This window comes from Dreissena polymorpha, chromosome 1 (genome assembly GCF_020536995.1).
Source record: "Dreissena polymorpha isolate Duluth1 chromosome 1, UMN_Dpol_1.0, whole genome shotgun sequence".
Taxonomy (NCBI): Eukaryota; Metazoa; Mollusca; class Bivalvia; order Myida; family Dreissenidae; genus Dreissena; species Dreissena polymorpha.
Window position 1 is genome coordinate 179,734,460 of NC_068355.1, and position 23,676 is coordinate 179,758,135.

A 23,676-nucleotide genomic window follows, 5' to 3' on the forward strand; every position below is an offset into this window, starting at 1 on the left:
CCGACTTTAAGTACTGTCCGAATTTACGTATTGCATCCGTATGTTACGACAATTGTGTGCAGTCAGTATACAATACAATAATTGTTTCAATAATGAAGGAACTGATACAGCGCAACGGTAACGATACAGCGTATTTAAATGATATTTTAGTAAGAGGAAATGGCAATACCAAATAATTCGCGAGATACCCCGGTAATTAAGTTGAAATTCACAACAAAACTTTTAGTGGAAATTAAATGATCTCAATGTTGTATCCGCTACAAAAAATTTTAATTACAAATAAATACACCCACGCCAATTTTCGCGCGCTTTTAGTCTGAACAAAGAAATTCATTTATTTCATGTAGAATTTGTAACCTAAAATAGCTGTACATGATGCTTTCAAACCATGTCAGGTGATTTATGCATGTTGCAATACAACGGTCCTGATTGGGAGCTTTTTTCATCATATCTTTAAATAGAATCATATACCGAAATTCATTTAACACTTTCAAAAATTTCAAACGTTTGTGTTTATGACTCTTATCGTTGATATTACCCACCCATAATTTGATTTTAAAAATGGAAATCGGGCATATATGGGATTATTGCGTAATCGATAAAGATGGGAAAAGTTGCATGTATGCGATTTAGACAGTTGACACGTATGTATCGGGGAATCCAGAGACTCGGGATAATATGATTACTACATTCAGTTATGAGTTCTCCATGGCTTCAAACTGTTAACTGAATAATCACACACTCAATTAACACTCCTCCGGGTGCAGTATCCTACAGCTAGGTGCGAACGCGTTTTTCTTTTATATATGTAACGCGGTGTTTAAAAAGACAGAAAACACTGTCCTCGGGGCATGGGTGTGAAATACATTATTCATTATCACTTTTAAATGAAAGGGATCAATACAATACGTTTATGTTCAATTATTTTATTTTAAGCAAACATGATGAACACCGCTATAGATATTATGGGTCCGCGGTGATTCACGGTGTTTGCCTTATGGCAAACGGCCCCCGCAACATTTGATCTGAACACCTATCTTGCGGTTCATATTGGTAAGCGAACACAGTGAGATGAACACCGTGGCGAGTGGCGTTTGTTTAAGTACACGGTGCCTGTACTGTAGTTGCAATAGTTCAACTTTATAACCGCAAGGATTGCTGAGATGCTGAGAGTTGTAATGCACAATTTTCCTAAGGTGCTAAATTTGATCACCACTGCAAGCACTAAGGAACATTTATACTGCAAAAACTTTTCAGATTTATCTGCACAAACTCCTGAAAATGGTACCATAAAAGCAAGAAATAAATGCTTTTTATTTACTTTGTTATTTTTTCATACGCTCTATCCACCATATTAGAAAACTGTCTCAAAGATGCAGACTTTGTGTCGCTATCAGTTAGGTTGCAGTATGCTATATGCTTGTTGAGTCACCTGTTAGTAATACCCGCAAGGGAAGTTAGACAGTATAGATAGAGTCGTGGGTAACTTTCATAAAGTTGTAACATCACAAATGTCTTATATTATATGACTATGAAGCATCATAAACATAATAATTAACCTTTGGTCTTTTTCAAATGTTTATCGTCTGTAATAATAATAATAAATAATCAATTTGTTGATGGTGTCAAACTGCAAGCATGAAAATAGGTTTCTTGCTGAGCGGTGCATTCTGATTGGCTATTCCAATTTAAAGATTTGCAAATTATAAGTAGCCTTAAAACTGACATTCAGGGGAGGTTAATTGCTTTGTAAAACTTGTCAACAGGCGATGAAGTATGGAAAGTACTCCTTAAATAAACTATTTTGTGTTATTAAGGAACACTCTATGAACAATTTATAAAACAGGAAATAGTTGATAATACATGTAGCTGGAGCACTTCATCAACATACATAATCATTCATCATCATCTGGAAGTTTTTTATGAACACGGTTCCTGATTGAAAGTTTCTACCTATGTTGTTTCTGATTGTTCTATATTTGAAACCGTCTGGGAGGGGTCTTTTAGTCGTCTGGGAGGGGTCTTATAGTCTGAATGACGCAAATGATATTTTTTGTCCTTGATTTGACATTTGAACCGTTTTAACAAGAACAATTAACTATTATGGAAGTTGCTCCTGATTGTTTAAAATAACAATAAGAGCAATTCTCAACAGTTTACTTTGAAAACTGATCCCTTACTCTTCATAGTGCCACAAGATAAATAATATCTTCTTACCAAGTAATATATGAAAGTGTTATATATTGCTCATATAATGGATTTTGTGTGAAGTTAAGCTATAATTTACATTTTAAATAAATGTATGTGTCAAGGTGTAATGTTCAACTCATCTAAACCTGTCTCTGTTTTACCTGAGATACCACCTATATGTGTCTCTGTTGCTAGAATTTTCTTAATTTTCCGTGAATAATGAAATCTGAAAATGATTTCGGATAACACATTTAATTATACGCATTTGAAAATACTTCAATTAAATAATTCATTTTGTTATACAAATGGTCATAACACATAATGTAATAAGTAGGTAAATAACGTGTTTTGGGATTGCTAAACTATGCATATATATAGGTTTACATGTATGAATGACCTGAAAAGTTATATCACGATCCGGAATGAAAAGTAGATCTACTCTGTAAAATTTAAAGAAAGATGCGTTTTTATTCTCAGATATACACTTACACTTTCGCAAACTTTTCTGAAAGGAGGTACATGTAACAGTTTAGATCGAGTCGTTGATTTGTCGTAATGACTAAATATAAACGGTTCTCAATACTCTCAGATCCACAGCTTACCCCAGGGGTTCCAGATTGTTAAATGTACACCTATTGTGTTTGGTTTTACTTTTCAACTCTCGTAATGGTATTATATATACACATGGTATCAAACGCACTATATGCCTATTGCTGAAAGATTGTGGAACACTGGACGTGACCTTTTTCATCGAAAACACACATGTTCCCATGCAGCTGCCGACAACATGCAACTGCAGTCGTTAAAAGACAGTAAATGCAACGTGATTACACAACTAACCGTTCTCCTGGTCGGCTCCTGGTCGGCTCCTGGGGGGGGGGGGCAAATTTATCATACTGCTGCCTGTGCTCAAATCGCGTCACGTGATTTACACATGTTCAATGGGAATTCCCCAATCCAACAATTCAATTCGTATATGCACTTGCGTTAAATGGCAGACGACATTCATCGTCAATATTGGCCGTAATTTGGTTTTGAAAAAAAAGAAATCGTAATAATACTGGATTATCGGGTAATGGATAGAATCGGAACATGCAAAGATCTATCAATATAATATGTTTTTACATTGTACAGTATACTAAAAATGTGAAAATTTTAAAATTTTCTATTCTTTTTAGACCTCATTTGAACTTTTTATGCTCTGAGAATAGCAGTAGTTTGTCCCTAAAATGTCTAGAATTCGTTTTCAGTCGGGGCGGGGGGGGGGCCGGAGGGGGGGGGGGGGCTTTGCCCCCTCCCCTGAACCCCGTACCAGGGCTTTTACCTGGACCTACAAGGAGGCCTATGCGGCCCCCATGACCCCCGGCCGAATCGGTTGCTATTCCAAAATGATCCTTTGTTTACAATCATAATGACAACCCTGAGTCATACCTGGTTCTCGTTATGTCCGATTAATTCGTAAGCAAGCCGGATATTAACATAGGTAATTTTGATCTTCCCGCGATCTGTCAACATCTACACAAGAGTTTGAAGCGATCTGTCAATATCTATAATGGGGTTCGAAGGAAAACAGAGTATCCAGATATATAAGGCCTAAATTAAAATTGAGTTTGTTTGCCCTTCACCGACCGACCCACTTTTTACCCCCTGACCCAAAAAATTTTATTGCGATTTCTGAAAACTTATTTTTTTTATTTTCGTTTTTTTCGACGATGATAAAAGAGCCGAAAGCAATATTTATTCATGCGGGTATTTATGTCTATTATTATCGTCCCTGACCGATCTAGGTCGCTCCGATGGTTGGAATTTCATACGCCCCAGAATAGACAGTAATGCAAGCGTCTATAACCAGCATCGCGATCGGCGGTGTTCCGTGAAAATGGCCGAACGACATCATACTTAACCATTTGTTCGCGAAAGTAGTCGGACATATACGAGTTTACGTTTGTTGTACACATGTTGTTAACGTGATCCAAGATGGCCGACAATTAAAAGAAATAACGATGCTCAGCGAGAACAAATAACTATCGAATTTACGACGGACATCATATAATTAGTATCGATTAATGAAAAGAGCGTGTCATTCTACAATTGAGCATAGGTTTAGATACAAATAAAACTCTCTTTTTTTTGCAAATGTATTAACTGAATGTCACAGAACAAGTGATGAAGTGTTTGAAAATTGGAATGCAGTCTACTTGCAAAAGAAAATACATCTAACAGTAACAGGATTTTTTTTTGTCGAAAATGCAAAATAAAAGACAAACATGATTTGATTTATATGCAAGTGGATCTGTGTTTAATCAGATTCATGTGCATATTCTGCTTTATTATGTTTGCCACACTGAACAGTTTACTGTAATGGCATGTTAGTGAAATGGATATGTAAAGGTAAACTTATTTAATTTATTAATGTCTCTTAGCTAAATACATCAACAACACTCAAGTATATATGTTTAAAGCGTTAGTATATCCACAAACTGAAACTAACACCCACTGTCCTACAGTGGGACTAACCACCCTCTCCCCCGTTGCGCCTACACAGAAAGGTCCTGCAACGTACCTATCCAGATCCAGAATTTATTTCCCCAAATCAAGTTTTCATGCTTATGTTAGTTGCAATAATACAACTCCCAGCTATTGACCCTCTGAGCTGTACGTATGTACTCATAAAAGCTCAGAGCATTCAAGAAGAAATAATGCTTTATAATAATGTTCAGTTTGCACTTTTATGAATTTACTTTTCCATGCTGAGACTATGCACTAACCGGTCAAACACTTAAAATTGAGGCCTGTAAAAACTTCAACAGGCCTGTGAATTGTTTCTCCTGGTAGGCAAGTCTGGCCTGTAAAATGTGATGGTCTTTCGCCACGTCTGAATTTTTCCATTAAAGGCTTTGGGATGTCTTTCTACACTCCTTCAATGCTTGTTGCATGCTAATTAAGCCCAATTTAAGGGAAAGCTGTCTGGCTGTTAAATAATTACAAATGCATTTGAGCAATTAAAATCATATAATGAACAAATATTTGATGTAATAACACACAAGCATGCATTTGATATTAATATATGCAAGAAACAGCAAACAAGATAATGTTAAGCTACATAGGGCTTCGTACACTGCAACAGTGCTTTAATAAAAGTGTTTTAAATATTCATAGACTATTAGTGTATTAAAAATATAATTTTTCAAATAAAATAAAATAATTTTCCTACCTACCTACCCACCTGTAAAATTTAGGGTCGGTAAAGGGCAAACCAACAATATTTTAATTGTGGCCTAACTGGTGATTTCGTTTTCATTTTATTTTTTAATGGCTTTAAATGTTTCCATTAAAATTTGGTGAAGGAGCCAAACCAAACTCTCTCATGATGATCAAACTCAGCACTGCAGATGTTACAGCTTATGACCATTCAGCAGCTGTAGACAAGTGGCTGGTTAGATTTGATGGTTTTATGTAAAATTAAATATTGAATGAGGTTGTTAAGTAACAAACTCAAACCCACATACAGGACCAACAAAGTTTAATCCCTTAATTAAAAAAAAATCATCCGATATTTTCAGTCTCAAAAGCATTGGGATTGACTTTAAGACTGGTATAATATTAAAAGGTATGCTAGCCTACAACAGCTTAGCAAAATGAATTGTATTTTAGGCTCATGATACGGAGTGATGGTCTTCATTGACTAAATAATTATCAGCGTCCACCCAAGTCTATGTCTGATGGTTATCCTACGAAAGAAGATGAGTCAGAGGATGTGTCTTCAGACAAGGATTCAGACATTCAGGATGAAGAGACACATGCTAAAGAAGTCTTGGCAATGCATAATTAAAACATGCATTATTTGCATATTAATATGATAATATTAAAATATTGTTAAAAATCTCATCTTTGTTTTTCGTCGTCATTTTTCCTTTTTGGACCTAAAATGATTCAGTCCGAGCCAGAATGGCTGCATGATTATAGGACCTCATGTAGCTTAAATTGGATATGCTGGTTTCACAATATGGTCACCTACCAGTGAAACTCCACCATTTCCAGTATATTTTGTTTAATTTGTTGCCATCGCAACCATAATTTTAGACGTAGGGACAAAACGAATTGACGTACATAATCTCCATATTGCCATCTGTCCATGTTTCAAGTTTCATGAAAAAATATGAAGAACTTTTAAAATTATCGCAGGATCCAGAAAAGTGTGACGGACTGACAGACAGACTGACAGGCTGACGCACAGAGCGAAAAACATAGGTCCCCTCCGGTTTCACTCAGGTAGGGGACAACAAAGGAAATTACTCTCAAAATATGGAGGATAGAGTTATAACTTTTGTGAACTTTACATCTCTGTGTTGAGGTCTACCACCTTATTAAGTTTCAAGTTGTTACCTCATTTAGTTTTCAAGATATTCTCTGTGCAAAATTGAAATAGACAAATAAACACAGGGCAATAACTTTAAAGATAGAGGAGGAAGAGTAATGGATCAAGTGCACTGCATATTCACCATCTATAAACCTATCTTTCAAGTTGAAACCTTTTAATTTTCAAGACATGCTTGGGACAAAATTTAAGTACCTATAGTTTAAATTTGATCCCTCTCAAAACATTTTGAGACAAGAAATCCAATATTGTTTGCTTTGTTTAGCTTTTTTCTTGAAATAATTTTATTTAACACCAAACTTAGTTTACACAGTACAAAACAAATAGTATCGGAGTACTTGTTATACATACAGTGTACCCTAACGTTTAATTATAAATTATTTCTTAAGCAATTAACAAACGTTAACAAACTTTAATTATCACAATATTTACAATGTAACTTAACACTAATTAAATAGTTCTTGTATTCAATAATCAATAGGTATGAGTGAATGTTCCACAAATGCAAACCAAACAAAGGGCAATTACTCTGTAAATACTTATGAAATAGTTATGTTCCTCGTTCTCTACATTTTTTATAAAAACAATCTTTCAGTATATGAAGTTTTATTTGAATACCTTCAAAACTTAAGCAGATTTGTTCTCCACACAAGAAATAAACCATACAAACAAGAATAATGGAAATTACTCCAACAATACTGCCGTTTTTTAGGCTGCATTACCACGTCATATATCCAATTACAAAAAGTTTATATTTTTCCCCAAGTTCAGTCCAAATTTTCTCAATTAAAGGTTAAAATACCGTATTTTACCATGTATAGCGTGCTTCCATGTATAACGCGCATGCGATTTTTAAAAGCCAAAATGGAGAAAAAAAAATTCAAGACCAAAAACCTGAAAATTGGGCCGAAAATGGCCGCCATTCTTATATTGCGCAATCATTTAATCTAAGTTTTTCGGGCGCTTCATATTTTGTTTTAAAGTAGGGAGCGTTTATACGATCAGGAGCATGGGTTGCAGGGCACTATATTTTCAACAATTTTTAAGATTATTCTCTCAAGAACACCGTACATGTCCTTATTACCGCACACTGCGCGTGTTTTTTCAAGATCCCTGCGCGTTAAATTCGACCACTATGACCTATTCCTCACATTTGAACAGTGCAACATTTTCATAACCTGCCGCTCACAACATCGTATGACATAGTCTTCTGCAGGCCCGCAACATCGCAATGTCCAATTTTACGCAAATCGTCCGTGGATCCCATTTTATTTTTCATCGACTTAAAATATTTCCCCATTAAAAGATGCTCCCATTAAATCCAGTTTGACCCGGTATTTCGCGCCTTCACTGCGTCTAGTTAATTAATTTATGGTGAGACAAACAATACACCCGAACGCTCAATTCCATACAGTTGGCTTTATCGGCGTTATCAGCGTAAAGCCATTAGACAAATATCATTTGTTTGTCTCTATTGAAAGAACATAAAAGGAATCTATATCTCTATTGTTGGTTTGTAACCTACGTAGTATACTCGCACGGTAGCATATTAATGCAGAGATCAGAAAATCATTGATAAATGTATTCGTCGTTTCAATGCTTAGGGCCGAGTAATTTCGGCAAATCGGAATTCAACTTACGTAAAACACTTGCTCAATAAACAGTTAAACTCCACCTCCGTTCTCTGCAAAAGGTTTGAAGGCGGAGCTTTGCATGTGTTATTATTTAATTGGACGATTGCCATTGAGGAACAAACACAGGATTGGTTTGGCATGTTGATTGCTAGACAAAGGAAGTCAATTTTGTCGGCGAGAAACTTGTCGCTTTATTGCTTCAGACAGGAAGCGGCTTTCCTTTGATGACGTCAAACTGTCAATTCACAAAGAGTGTTAATTTTCGGAATTGCTAACATTAAACTTTGGATTAAATTATCAAAATAAAGCAAAAGCAAAGTTGAGAAATATGATTGAAATAATTAGCGTCATTTCAAATACAGTACAGCCAAAGCGGAACAAACGTATTTCGCGATCCGCGGCGGCAAGGCGAAACGAATCGATGCCGCGTCAGTCGTTGAAGCCGCGTCGGTATGCGGTGGCAAGTCGCATTTCGCCGCGAAACTTCGCATCTGTCCGCCGAGGCATGCCGCGGTCCGCGACATGATGCCGAGTCGATGCGATCATGAAATTATTTTTTTTTTAATTATAAGTTACATGTAGTTAACAAATTTTGAAAGAACAATTATAATAATAATTAAAATCATAATAAACTTATTGTGCGCGGATTTTATTAGCATATACATGTAAGCATAGTTAATGTGTCTGGCCAATTATTAAGTTTGTTTCCCGCCCGTAGCGTATGTATTTCACACATAAACAAGGTCACGTAATTATGTTTTCGCACATACAAGTGGTCAAGGCTCCAGCATATGGTGGATTTATAAATTAATTGCATGTTGATTCCGCTATTATATTTTAGCTGAGAAAATTAGCAGTTTGAAGCCACATCAATAATCAAGACGGTGACAACGTATTTGTAGTTTTGTTAATTATCAGCTTATTATAACTATTGTTTGAATATGCGTATATAAACACGTTTAATTTTGTTCATATTATACAGTTAATATCGCTACTAATTACCCGATAATCCCGTATATTCCAGTTTTAAAGCAAATGCTGGTAAATATTTACGATACACAAACATTCTCGATATTTCCTTAAGTATCAAATACATTTTGGCATTTGTTACTATTTATAGAGATGATGAAATAACGTCTAATCGGGGCGTTTTTTTTTTTCTCCACTGAACACGCGATTTACGCCTGACGTGATGTTCATGTATTTATACAACACAAAATACACCCAAACTTTCCAAACGACGTTCTACATGTCTGCATAATTTTCGCGCGCTTTTTATGAAACAAAGGATATTTTAGCACTGTTTATTTGACGCTAGAATTTGCCAAAGGACGCGTTAGTATTAAAATTCGGAAGTGTGTTTCGGATTACAAATTTAATAATGATAATCGAACGAAACATAAACAGTTGCGCGTAATTAATTCTACGCTACACATACATGTATGTACATGTAGGTGGATATCTTTTCACTCGATCCGCCGCGTACGTATGCGGCGGATTTACTCCGCGAAAGAACGCGTGGTTAACACAGACTCGGCGTTGTTGCGCGCATCGATGCCGAGTGCCACGGGGATACGCCGCGTGAACACACAATTCGGCCGCCGCGGACTAATAATCTGGCCGTGGCGTAGCCGCAGATTATCTTTTTGCCGCTTTGGCTGTACTGTAAGACGAGTTTTCATGACAACAAAAACTTTAACAAACAATACCACGACGACGCGGGGATCGATATACCTCGATTTTTTTAAATGAACAATCAATGAAGAAGTGTGAAAACACCAACAAAGACATTTTCTTCATCTTTTATTTTTTGTCAAAACTGTTACTACCCCGTTCATTCCTACCATTTCCCGCTATTTGTTGTTTCGACAACGGCCCCTTCAGTCTATAACATTATAGGGTGTAGTTTTCTGCAATAAAAAAATGGCGGCAATTGTGAAGATTTACGATCACAAAATGGATTTTTTGCAATTTAGCAACCAGGAAAGCGCTGTGTCAATGTATTATGCGCACTGAATTTTTATTTTGAAATTTGAAGGTAAAAAACTGCGCGCTATGCATGGTAAAATACGGTAGACATAAACATTTAACTGATATGTTAATGTTTGGAACTTACAGCTTTATATAAGTTAAATCATCAACAGTTGTAAAATGTTTACAGCAAGCAATTAGAAAATGTCGAAATTTATAGTAAATTGACACTAACATTCCCAATATGAGAGGTATATATCACCTAAATAATGAGACAATTAAAGCCATGAACTGACAACAGAGTTCTGGTTATTGTACTTTGCACTTCATTTCAATGTACAATTATAGGTTTATTTAAATACCTTCATACCGATTGAGTTATGCCAGGCACAAGCAAACTGAGTTAATTTCTCTCACTGCACATATAAACTTGATAGCAGCTTACTGGCTGAACAGATTTAATTTGTTACTTTATTTGTGCAAAAAATTATGGCCAGGGTGATTCAATATTCAGACAAGTGACTTTAAACAGCTACACAAACACACACACAGACCCAAGAAACAAAGTTGCCCAAAAACTTATTACTTTAAATTTAAAAAATTCATTACAAGTAGAATTTAGCAAATAATTATTTGTTTCCAGATAAATGACTATTAATTAAAAAAATGTAACATTAGAGCAGTTTACAATTGTTTTTTCTGATTATCAGTTCTAAATATTAAAATAACAAGAGCACACTCGGCTGCGGGTGCAGTTTTGAATAAATGAAAGTGTGTCAGAATATTTTTTTTGAGGTCACAGTGACCTTGACCTTTGACCTAGTGACCCAAAAGTGGGTTGTAGAACTCATCAAGGTGCAGCTACATATGAAGTTTCAAAGGTGTAGGTTGAAGCACTTTGATTCGAGAGCCAATTTTCAAAACTTTAACAAAATGTTAAGGTTTTAGCATGACGCGGACGGGGGACAACGAGCTGGCTATGACAATACCACAGGTTTTCTACGGAAACAGCCGAGCTAAAAATTGATATGCAATATACCCCACAATAAGCTCTCTCCACATGTTTTTTAAGTGTATTTGTTCGTATCGAACTGTCCTCGTCGATGCCTGAACAAAATATGATTTGGCACGGGGTTCACTTCCAGAAATTGATAACAGCGGTGCTTCATTTAGATTTTGATTGTTTTTTAATTGGCTATACCGGGTTTAAGTATATGTATTGAATCTTTTAAGCACGATTGTCGCTTCATATGCTATTGCCGCTTCATATTACCAGGACAATATGCTAAATAGATTGTACATGCGAACGACAAAGGCTTTATGAAAATAGTGATTAAATATGGGGATAAAAATTACAAAAATACAAGCATTTTTTATATTGTACAAGCAATAGTGTCTATGTTTGCCATTAAATTAGTTTTTAGCATAATAAAAATAATCTTATTTAGCAATCGCACCAAAGTATTGGATAAATTGTGTATTGCAAAGTAGGATATAAACTGTAATCATGCTTTTTAACAAATCTATTATTCCCTTTTGTTTTTAAATTCCGCAAAGGATGGGCCCCACACCTTTCTCCAAAAGGTAAAACAAGAAATTTAATAGATTTAAAAAGATATATGGCGTTGATTGTGGTCGGTGTTGATGAACAATTTAACAATATATCTATCTTCAACAAAGATAGTGAATGCCTTTTTTTTCTGCACAGTTCTTAGCTGCATGATCAACGCAAATCAATCACGGAGTTTTTCGCCAGATTTGGTGGCTTATTTTGCTTTATTAGATATAGATACAGTACACTCCACGCGTTTTCCCCAAAAAACGCGCTCCCTCCGCGGGTTTTTTCTGCTAGCGAGTGTTCACGCGGCGTTGGAAGAGCGAGGTGAACTCGATAAAACGCTCGGCGTTACGCCGCGTTCGCTATTTCCCGCGGCGTGTATTACTTTAGGCTAGTCGGTAAATGCAGACACTTTCCGTTCTTATCAGTGATCGCCGCGCAACGCCGCGTTAGCAGTGTGCTACTGGGCATGCCAAAAAATAAAAACATTGTTATAATAAATTGTTTAAATACTGTAGTACATGTATAAAAAAGATAATTGTATAGAAAATTAATACGTATAAAATTATGTTTTTTAATTCACAGGTACGTCTACAATATGATTTAGTCTAATATAATACATTTGACAAATTAATATTTAAATCATAACACATATGACACAAGAATAATGTTCCGTAAAATTTCCAAATGAGAATAATAATTAGTAATCTTAAACACACTACGATTTTAAATTGTGAACACGAAGTTTACAAATGCTTCCAATATACAGTCCTCATGTTTATATATTTCCCGACAAAAGCGCGCGAAAATTATGCTGCAATGTACAAGGTCAAGGTACAATGTATACTCCTGCAAAACGTGCGTGTATTGATTTTTTTTATAGAAACTTTGTAGCGCAGAGAACATTGAATTTTGTTGATTTCGGTTAAAAGTTTCTTTGGTATTTATTAATGAAATTATATCGCGAATAAGTTGATATTTCCTCTAAAATAATTTCAAATCGAACACGCCGAATCTTTATCGTTACGGTATTTTAGTAGAGTAATTATTTTAACACTAATTGTACTGTAAACTGAATAAAGAAGACATCTGGGCGGAACTGGATTATAAGTGTTTGATGTTATGAAAACACGCAAAGCTTGTCTACTGACCAATTGTGTAGACTGCTGTCTGCGGTGTTTTGACAAAAGGGATTAACATGTGTGAATGTCACTCTGCCGATTTGGTCCATAATTACTGGTAAACATTGTTTAGAATGTCGACGCAACAAGAATACAACTGTGAATATTAAATGCAATTATCAAGTCAATAGTTACCACCTTTTAGCAATCAATGGAATAACCTACAAACAAAGAGAAAATCAATGCATTAGCGAGCAGAGAATTGGCTTTGTTCCGACAATTAAAACCATTCCTTATGCATTCGTTGAACGTGTTCACTTGAGTAAGTTATGCCTTTAGACAGGAAGCGGCTTTTCTTTGATTACGTCAAACTGTCAATTCACACAGATTTGCGAGATATTTAGGGTCCTTGGTCATTTGTATACATGTTCAGTATAGAAAATCACCTGCTAACATGAAAACTTTGGATTAAATTATCAAAATAAAAACAATATTGCAAACTGTGTTTATATTAATTGGTTAGTATTAGTTAAAAGACGACGTTTTATGTGTCGTAAATCAACGAGTTTTTTTACAACAACTACTTCTACAACCACGTCGGGATCGATCAATCTTGGTTGTTTTTTTAAATTGTAAATATTATACTACATGTACATGTATATACTTGTAATAAATGTAATTTTATTTGAAAATCAGGAAGTCAAACAAAATTAAATTGATCGTTATCTCGTAAAACGCGGAGTTTCCCCCGCGTTGCCAACGCCGAGGGCCGCCGCGTCGGCTTATCAGTTTTGCCCATCGTTAACCGCCGCGTCCAAAATCATGCAAACGCCGCGTATAGCGGGATTTTCTAAATCTCCCTCCAGGTCGAAACCCGCGGAGTATGGAGGGAAATTGGGGAAAATGCGTGGAGTGTACTGTATCTATAGTTACATAAAAGAACAACACAGAAGAATGAAAATAAATGAAAACATATAGGCCAGCCGGCAACGCACAAATCATCCATACATATTTGAAATATTTATAGGCGTCAGAAAGACCTGTTTTTGTAGTTTGTTGGACATTGTTATTTGATTCCACTATTAATAGTGACTATAGTGAATCATTGCGCTCATGCTTAATTTATGGGTCTATATGGTTGAATATTTCTAATTAAATTAATCAAAACTGATACTTATGATGCAATTGTTGAAAACATATTAAGAATCTATGATTGACAACGCATGATAATATCACCAAATATCTTTATTTAACATTTTTCTGATCAATATAAACTTCAAGTGCACATTCTTAAAGCAATAGCGTTTATATAGCAATTTCTGTAACTGACCGCAAACTGACCTTGATACCTTGCGGGTTGGAATGCAATGCATTAAAGTGAGGTAACGATTCCACTGCTTGAACGACGGCTCGATTAAAGCGTTATACATTTATGTGTTTAACAGTCAATTTCGATTTTATTTTAAATATATTATGGTAAAAGCGTCTATTAACTTATATGATCTAACATTTATTAGTGCACAGCATGCAATATTGTAGTTATTACCAAATAAAAGAACACAGCCTTTAAGTATTAATGCTCTGGCGATTACAATCATCTAAATATATAGGGGCACACACACTGTTTTGCTGTTGAGAGTTGAGTGTGAAACTGCTCTATCTCTCAAGCCTCATCATTCGGGATCAAATTGTTTCATGCTGAATACGCAGTTAACATCGTTGCTAAACAAGCTGTAGTATCCCTTTTCATAACCAATAATTGAGTGATATTTTTACCTGCGAGTCCTGCGTCCTGGACGCTCAAAAACCTATGGGGCTAAAAAGTTTCCAATTATATGAGTTCCAAAACTGCATTGAACTTTCTTAAAAAATATTGTTTAATATTTGGACTCATTCTTTCAATTCGGGAACTCATAGATTTGCAAGTTATTGAGTTCCAGGACTCAGATGACAAAATTTGAAAAAATAGAACTGATAATTACCAAAATTAAAAAGTTTGTTTAGAGGTCACAGTGACCTTGACCTTTGACCTAGTGACCCAAACTCATCCATGTATAACTAATCAAGGTGCATGTATATATATGAAGTTTCAAAGTTGTAGGTGGAAGCACTTTGATTTTAGAGCCTATGTTAAAGTTTCATATTAGAGGTCACAGTGACCTTGAGCTTTGACCTAGTTTGACCTAAACATGAGTGTGGCGTGTAGAACTCATCAAGGTGCATCTACATATGAAGTTTCAAAGTTGTAGGTGGAAGCACTAAATTGATTTTAGAGCCAATGTTAAGGTTTTAGCATGGCAAACAGCGGACAACAAGCTGGCTATGACAATACCTTGGATTTTCTCCGAAAACAGCCGAGCAAAAATCAGACAATTCATTTATTGAACATCGAATTGAAGCAAAAAGGTGCAATATTGTTTCTACTCTAAAATCCTGTATCAATGGAATTTTATCATTGTTGTGTCAAGTTGGATCAAGTTTGGATTTGACTAAGACTGATTCCACAAAAATATAGTGTGGGTTAATTTGTTATTAAAACAAAATGCCACCAGTGTTGATCTTTTGAATGCCACTTATTAATGAAACAAACGTATTTCGCGATCCGCGGCGGCAAGGCGAAACGAGTCGATGTCAGTCGTTGAAGCCGCGTCAGTATGCGGCGGCAAGTCGCATTTCGCCGCAAAACTTCGCATCTGTCCGCCGAGGCATGCCGCGGTCCGCGACATGATGCCGAGTCGATGCGATCATGAAATATTTTTTTTTAATTATTAGTTACATGTAGTTAACAAATTTTGAAAGAACAATTATAATAATAATTAAAATAATAATAAATTTATTGTGCGCGGATTGTATTAGCATATACATGTAAGCATGGTTAATGTCTGGCCGATTATTAAGTTTGTTTCCCGCCCGTAGCGTATGTATTTCACACATAAACAAGGTCACGTAATTATGTTTTCGCACATACAAGTGGTCAACGCTCCAGCATATGGTGGATTTATAAATTAATTGCATGTTGATTCCGCTATTATATTTTAGCTGAGAAAATTAGCAGTTTGAAGCCACATCAATAATCAAGACGGCGACGACGTATTTGTAGTTTTGTTAATTATCAGCTTATTATAACTATTGTTTAAATATGCGTATATAAACATGTTTTATTTTGTTCATATTATACAGTTAATATCGCTACTAAGTACCCGATAATCCCGTATATTCCAGTTTTAAAGCAAATGCTGGTTAATATTTACGATACACAAACATTCTCGATATTTCCTTAAGTATCAAATACATTTTGGCATTTGTTACTATTCAGGGTTTTTTTTTACTAAGAAAGTGACGCCGATATTCGGCGTCTTCCCCTACCAGAATTTTTCCCCTCAAAATACAATTTCCCCACCAAAAATATCATTTTTCACCAAAATATAATATTTTCTCTCAAAGAAATGTTTATTTTTCCTTTGGGCATTCGACAATTATCCAATTTGCACCATGTACAACGATCTTTCTCTCTCTCTCCAGACGAACACAAAAAATCTGGGAATCCCAGTTATTCTAAATATAGCTCTTAAATAACGTTATGTAAACTGGGCAACTAATCGTAATAATCATGTGACTATTTAACTGGATACCGGTCTTGCGCGAGAAGGGTGTTTCGTCAATAAATTACCAGAAACCAGTCGAATTTTCATCCGGGCTATGTGCAAGCCAAGATATAAACGTGAAAACAGAAAAAAAATGTCTCACAATTGGCGTTCTTACACAAACAAAATAAAACATTCGGAATTGGAAGATACTGAACGCATCGAGGCATTTTTTAAGAAAGAATCATCGAAAACCGTTATAACCCATCAGGATTCTGAGGTAATCAACATCGAACATTGTGAAAGTGAAAGTAGACAATCGGCAGCTGCTGCTCCTTTCCCTTCCAATACTGTAGCAGATCAAGATCGTCAACCCATTCATCATGAAATTGAAATCACAAAATTGACATCGTCCCCCGGCCCCAGTACAGAAATATAGTTGAAAACATTTCCCATAATTAGATCTACACCTGCAACTTAATTAAGGACTTTGACTTTAATACGTGTTAAATGTGTTTAAGAACAAAAAGGACGGAGACAAGCCTCTTTTGATGAGTTATAGACATTGAAATGAACAGTTTTTATTTTTTCCCCTAATATGTCTCTTTCGCACTCGTTTTTCCCCTTTCAACCAGCGTCCAGCGTCTTCCCCTTTCTCTAAAAAAAACCCCTGCTATTTATAGAGATGATGAAATAACGTCTAATCGGGGCGTTTTTTTTCTCCACTGAACACGCGATTTACGCCTGACGTGATGTTCATGTATTTATACAACACAAAATACACCCAAACTTTCCAAACGACGTTCTACATGTCTGCATAATTTTCGCGCGCTTTTTATGAAACAAAGGATATTTTAGCACTGTTTATTTGACGCTAGAATTTGCCAAAGGACGCGTTAGCATTAAAATTCGGAAGTGTGTTTCGGATTACAAATTTAATAATGATAATCGAACGAAACATAAACAGTTGCGCGTAATTAATTCTACGCTACACATACATGTATGAACATGGAGGTGGATATCTTTTCACTCGATCCGCCGCGTACGTATGCGGCGGATTTACTCCGCGAAAGTACGCGTGGTTAATACAGACGTTGCGCGGATCGATGCCGAGTGCCACGGCGATACGCCGCGTGAACACATGATTCGGCCGCCGCGGACTAATAATCTGGCCGTGGCGTAGCCACGGATTATGTTTGTGCCGCTTTGGCTGTACTGTACAATAACTGGCCAATAACAGCCGTGGTATTCCTACTGAACACGCGTATATCGCCTGAGGCGATAATGAATGTATGTGCACTGCTCTAAGGCTAGAATCCATGATGATTTCATGCAACATTTTCTTAAAATCCAGATAAAGTAAAAGTATTTTTAAAGTGTTGTTTTACCACTACAATAGTGCAGTTGACAGCTTCACTTAGAAATTATGTGGACATTTTAATTGAGAGGACTAATAAAGGCATGGAATATGGATACATTCGGGTTATTTTAGTCGATTCAGGAATTTGAGTTTAAACCTATGTAACTATTTTTTATACCACAAAATGGGTATATTAAATATGCTAGTCTGATCAGGATATACAACTGTAGATTAATCCATGGCATATTTGCATTTTTCAGGGATTGGTTAACGAAATGGAAGTGACATATTATACATGTGTATGAGTAATGCCAGTCCAAGGGAGACACTCAAAATTGAAATGTACCAAACTTCTCTATTTGTCCAGGAATTATAAGTTACATTGTAAATTGAGATTTACCATTCACTTCATGAAATTTAAGAAGTTCTTAATGTTTTTATAAAACTGAAATACAAACTGCATATAATTTTAGACATGAACTAAAGAAATGAACATGTCTTAAACATGCTTTCATGTTGGTGGTAAATTTATGGATTTAATGAAATACTCATTCAAAATAATTTAACCCATTTAATACAGGTGATAAATAACAGGCTTGATAAGGACCAACTTGCAACTAACAACATTGCAATGAATAATTCTCTATAATTACAATGTTCAACCCAAATTTACAACACACAGTATCCAATATGGATTCATTCTCAATTGGGTTAAAACTGTTAACACATGTCCAGTTTTTAAAAGTTTTTCCTGTGTTACCAAAACATGACAGGCAACACACATTTGACAGCAGACAATGACTGATCACAATAGCACACATCTAAGAACTTAACCTCAGTTGAGCATGCAATCTGTGATTGGGCTGCATGTCACTAAGGCTGCAGCTGTTATTGATAAGAATGTAATCTTACCTGACACGACTTGGCTTTTAATCTTCACTTGTTTATATTGAGGTTAGTGTGGGGTCAAGTGTTTGGTTTCCGTTACATTTCTGCTGTTTACTGTACTACTGCTCCAACAACAAACACATCCACCTAGGCAGGATAGAGGTCATTTTAGGTCCAGTGTTTGCTTGTATTCCGTTTCTGCTGCTCACTAAAAAACTATCCCAACCACTGTCACTTCCACCTAAATAGGAGGGCCCGCCGTGATAGTGTAAAGTGTTTGGCTTGAGTAACATTTCTACTGGTCACTATATAACTGTTCCAACAACAGCCACTTCCACCTAGACAGGAGGGAGGTCCATAAATGTTCAGCATCTGGCTCAGGTTCTATTTCTCTTGCCTACAATGCTTGCGCCCCTTGCTTGCCAAAGTGTCCTCTGTACATCAACTGAGTATTAGAAACAGAAAAAATAATTAGCTCTGAATGAATTATTTCCCAAAAGGTAAACACAACTCTGTGAATACATACATGTACGCTATGAATGCGTTAATACCTGTTCAACCATAAAACACCTTATCAGGTGCTCAAAGTATGTATACAAAAATCATCTAATTGAAATCAACTAACCAACATTGCTAACTGATTTTGTTCGGGAGGGTGCGGGGAGTGCTTTTATCATAAAATAGTGAAAAAATATTTTATTTCCATTGATATAAAAGTAAAAAACATAATAAGAAATAATTATTAAAAGAAACAAATAATTGAAAAGAAGAGTCTAGAGTAGACCCTCAATTGGAAAACATTTTTGTTGTCAAAATCAAGAACTTCTCTGAGCATTCATAATTCATTAGAATTGAAAATAAAGTTCAATCGACCAGAAAAATCCAATTGACCAACTATGACTAATTTGCAAAATTTTGAGAGATTGGCCTACAAATTGCATGAATAGGTATAAAATATTGGGTATTAATAGCTTAAGACATTATTGGCAACATGTCTGTTTAATTTATATTATCAATATTGTTTAATTAGGCATGGAATATTTATCAAAATTGGGGGTAAAGTCAGCGATTTTCCTCCTTCTTTATAAGGTACCGGTAAACGGTACTTTCCCAATCGAGCGAAAATTCCCAAATTCCCAATCGGCATCTGAAAAAATCCCAATCGGTGTCCGAATTTTTTCTTATAACGATCGAAAGTTTCGTAACAAAACCCAACTTTGGGCGAGCAAACAAAGAAAATCGTATAGTTGTGTGTAACTACGCGCTCGATTAATTTCGGGTTTTATTATTCAGCGCGTGCAATCAATAGAGTCGTTACTGTTTCCGGTTCTTTTGTCAGGCAGCCAGCGTACTGTTTTACGTCGGTTTGTAACCTTGCCTCTGTGGAAAGGGTGTTCAGTCTAATGAACAATCTTTGCACGACCAATCAGAACAGTCTATCACAGGACACATTGACAGCACTAATGATGCTGTGCAGAGAGGGATGCCAGCAACTGATAGATGATCAAACATCAAAGATTGTTGAAATGTTCAAAAAAATGAAAGACAGAGACATTGCTTAATAAGAGATTAAAACAACTAGTAATTGATTTTGTGTGTTCTTTATAATATTTTGTTATTTATATCAACTTTATTATTTAATGGTCATTAAGGCATGCCTGCAAATGATTATTTTAATGGGTATGTTCAATTAAGTATGAACTGTATGATGTATTCAATAAGACCCAAACTTCACGGCGCGATTTTCACAATTTAAGGATTTCACGACTTGATTTTTCCCAATTTTGAGGTTTTCACGACTCAATTTTTCCCGATTGGACCGGTACAGGTACTTTTCCCAATTGGACAAGGAAAATCGCTGAAAGTTCAATCGACCAGTATTGACCAGTAATGACCACTTTGGGAGTATTGACCGGGGCAGTTTTAACCGGTAAAAACTGCTGGTTAAAGCCGGGGGCGGTCGCTTGGTGCCAACCATGATTGAATATAACTGATTTAAAATTAACGTTTTCAAACTATTATTAAACCTTTATCCCAGAAAATGCTGTCCTATTTATAGCTGAGCTCAGAGCTCCAGATAAGAGGCGTATCTGCGTATTTACGCATTGAAAAAATAAACAAACGCATTCAAAATCGGCCCAGTGCGTAACAAAACGCTTTACAAATCTTGGTACGTATTTAAAATCGATTAAAGTTCGTAACCGGTTTAACCAATAATCCAATTAAGTTTTTAGTGTCAGTTAACCTTTGAATCAAAAGTAAGTCAATCAAAATAAGCTTATAATAAAAATGGCCGCCTGTCATGTTTGTGGATCAAAAAGGGACGTTTTAAGCAACTTGCGGGAATATTTTTAAAGAAAGTTTGTTCATGTCGTCATGTTCTGTTTGAATTTAATAATATAAACAACAAATGATAAAACCGGTACTATTTCTAGATTAAACACGCCTTTTACTTTTTCTGTTTTCTATGGAAATGTTAAATACCCCCAAATATTCCTAACCCTTTATGGCTGAAACAAAGGAGTAAAATACGCATTGACAATAATATCAGGGGGTGAAATACCCTTTAGAGTAAATCCTTATCTGGAGCTCTGGTTGAGCTTCCTATACCTTTATCAATGATAATCAGCAAGGTATGCCGATTAGAAAAATCAAGCTATCTCAATCGGACTGGCTCGGTCTTTTACATAGGTCGCCATTGTGAAGAATTTGTTCATGGTATGATAACTTAGACGATGCTTCGCAGCATCGTCAAAAATGCTTCGCAGCATCGTCAAAAACAGTTAACATAATCTCTGAACTAATCCACACAATGCAACATTAAACGATTAACCTTCAAGGAGCTATTTAATTACCATAAAATATAAGTCAAATTTCTTAAATTGCACACTGTTTTGCCATGCAAGAGCTTCTAGTGCATGTAAACAGAAGTAGCATAAACAATTTGCATGGGCAACATAGGGTTAGGGTTATCACAACAAAGGGAGATGATTCCATTGCCATTGGCAATACAATTGCTGTGTTTACACTAGTGCAGTTTTCTGCTTCGCTTTGCAATTTTTGTGGGAATTTCTTCATGGGACCATTTCATAGCCGCTTCATGCAAAATGGGTCTTATGGCATTTTGGCCGCCCTAGCTCAAGCCAATCATGTGCTATTTGCGCAGTCTGGTCAGAGGCAGAGCTACCTCCGATAAAACCACTCAGAGTTGTTATGGTCCCATTATATATCTCCTGACCAGACAGCAAGATGCGTAGGCTGGCTGGGCTATAGCTATAATGGGCACATATGGCATATGACCCATTATTGCATGATGCGGGTCATTAAAAATATAATTGCGTATTGTAAATTGCACATTTTAGCACAATGCTTTTCGATAGAAAATTAATTTCAAAATAGCAAATATAGCAAACTGGTAAATTAGCAGAAACAATTTCAAGAGGTCCTGACCAAGTACAGCAAACATGAGGGTTAGATACACCTGTAATTAAACCACTTCTCTCTTATCGAGATACTACTATTTCAGTAGTGTTGTTTTTTCATCTTGAAATCAATACTGTGTTTATCGATAGTCAATTAAGTCTGCCCCTGACAATTTAGTGACCGAGTAGAGACCCACCCGGAAATTCTGCACGATGGATTTTAACGCGTAATTGTAACTGGGCAACAATATGTGTCTGTGTCGTTTGAACATGCAGAGAGTAGTCTGGAATTCCTTAAACTGAACAGTGTTACAATTTACATGTATATTATTTTCGCTGTGCACAGACGCAGTGATGTGGCCGAAGTTCAAAGGATTTCTCTCAAATCAACCACTTAAATATTTGAATGCATTCCATCGTGTCTGATGGTGTTATGTTTATGAAATGGTCATTAAAGATGAAAAGCTGGGTAAAAATCAGCAAATCAGAAAAAGCTCATTAGTGTTCTGTACTGATGTTATTAAAGGGTAAGGGACTGGTTAACACCGTGTGAACTGCTAAGGTAACAAGTCAACAACAAAGTATCGGTCAACAGAGCCATCTTTATGACTACTTAATTCATGAGTAAAAAGTATTGCTCGCGGATTTATTTTTCATTTATTTTCATCAATTATCTTTTTGTATAATTTGAAATAGTTTATGGTGTCAAAAAGATAACAGTTTTCTAAAGGGAGTATCTATCATGAAATAGGTGTCATCAATATTCCAACAATTTTCATATAATAACCTTCTTTCCTATCTATTCTTTCAACCCTTTAATTTTGGCCACCCCCTTATTTTGGTAATTATGAAATATTTCTGATAAAACTTAAGTTAGTTATGCTTATTTAAAAATATTTATAACATAGACATTGTATTTTGGTTAAAAACATGTGAATTTTAGATTTTTTAAGGGAAAAATTAAATTTAGGTAAAAATTAAGTAAACATGGCTACACATTCTGCGTAAACACCAATAATTCTGAAAATATTCATTTTGAAACAGTATTTTCGTGTTTTTTAGTCTTTAAGCATATTTATTTAATGATTAATATCCAAAATACTTAAAAAGTGTTATGTTTTCCTACAAAAATGATGACTAAACAGATAGATAGGAAAGATACCAACAAATCAGGGTGCCAGGGTGCCCACCTAGAATCGGCCTGTTACTAAGGAAATATGTGCGATGTAAATTATTTTGCCATACTTTTGTGAAGAAGATATAAAATGTTTAATTGAATGTCTCACTTGTGCTGAAAATCTTTTCTTTCAGTAGAAAAAGTCAATTTCACTCTTAAGTGGCCGAATATACAGGAAAAGAGGCTATAATGGTGATTGCAAATTTTCTTTGCTTATAACCTAATTCTAATTATATCGAGGGTTTGGCGCAAAACTATTGTAACTCACATTTTTAGAATTTTACAGGAGATCAAAAAAACATCCTTGTTTCCCTAATTTTCACTTCCTGATAAAAACCAGGCTAAAACTTGTAGTAAATAACTGTATTTAAACATAACAGTTAACAATTTGTT

The 23,676-nt window shown here is 35.6% G+C and overlaps 1 protein-coding gene across 1 annotated transcript in view; it reads right to left on the minus strand.

Moving 5' to 3' along the window:
- LOC127863699 (polypeptide N-acetylgalactosaminyltransferase 13-like) overlaps positions 1 to 18,855 on the minus strand; it is a 56,948-nt gene extending 38,093 nt beyond the window's left edge. Inside the window, exon 1 of the mRNA XM_052403314.1 lies at positions 18,709 to 18,855. The gene's annotated coding sequence lies outside the window, so the exon portion shown is untranslated. The remainder of the gene's footprint in view (positions 1 to 18,708) is intronic.
- Between the last annotated feature and the right edge of the window lie 4,821 nt (positions 18,856 to 23,676).